Here is a 1,113-nt window from a genome sequence, read left to right on the forward strand (position 1 = left end):
GTCCCATATAATACTAAAAAAGATCATCGATGCGGCGGTATATATCATGCGTGCCAACAGGCGCCAGCATGCCCAGAAGACATTGCCGTTACCTGTACCGATTGTCAACGTAGCTTCAGGGGGCAACAGTACTACGATAATCACCTGACAATTATTGTCATGATTAGAAACTATAATACTCAATCATATCTTACAAGTTTTATTAAGGTCATCTTAAACATCATATTACAATATATTTCACCGTAATTTTTACATTTACATTTTTAAATAAATTCCCTGAGGCTTTAAACACCGAAAACTGGTCACGTTCTTTCACATGGACTGCGGCATGTCCTTTTCTACGATACGTTTCCAGATATAGTTGTTGGATTTCAATGCTTGTTAAAGGGGGTCAAAGTCCATTTTAGACAGCAAGACAAACGATACGGGTTCATAACGTATATAACACGAAGGCTGTTTAATTATTGATTAATTAGTACATCATCGCGAATATTTAGCTTCCTTATCTCTCTCAAAGCTTTAAATTAGAACGCTGTTTTCATTTTCATGACTACCAAGGTATCATGTAGGAATGTAGGGGGGTATGAAATTAAACCGCGCTCGTGTTTTAATGTTTCTAGCATTTTATTAACGTCATTTACAAAAATTTCGTCCTTGACGCGGTTGAACAGGTTGATACTGATGGGGTTATAATCTAAATCTGCTATGACCTGCGCTCTAGGATACTTAATCTGAACCCTTTTCAAAGATTGCTGAAAATTTCTTCTCTGAATTCTAATGATGTAGTATGGGTACTCATGTGGTTGATTTTTCTTTATTATAGCAAACATGTGTCGTTTGTTTGGGTTAATGACCTTTGGACTTATATCTTCAACATAATTTTTCAACGTTTCGTTCCTGGTCTCCAAATCTTGGAACTTGGCCATCATGGTTTCATTATCGTGTTGGTACTTGACCTTGAACTCATTAACGAAATATTCCTTTACTATTCTGCAGCTTATATCATAAAAACCCTTGGAAATCCAACAAGCAATATCCAGCAGTAACTCTCCTCTCACATACCTTCCAGAAATAATAGTATTGTATATGAGGTTCTTGTTGCCTTTTACTGTG

Source organism: Anoplophora glabripennis, unplaced genomic scaffold (genome assembly GCF_000390285.2).
Source record: "Anoplophora glabripennis isolate ALB-LARVAE unplaced genomic scaffold, Agla_2.0 scaffold718, whole genome shotgun sequence".
In the NCBI taxonomy this organism is placed as follows: domain Eukaryota; kingdom Metazoa; phylum Arthropoda; class Insecta; order Coleoptera; family Cerambycidae; genus Anoplophora; species Anoplophora glabripennis.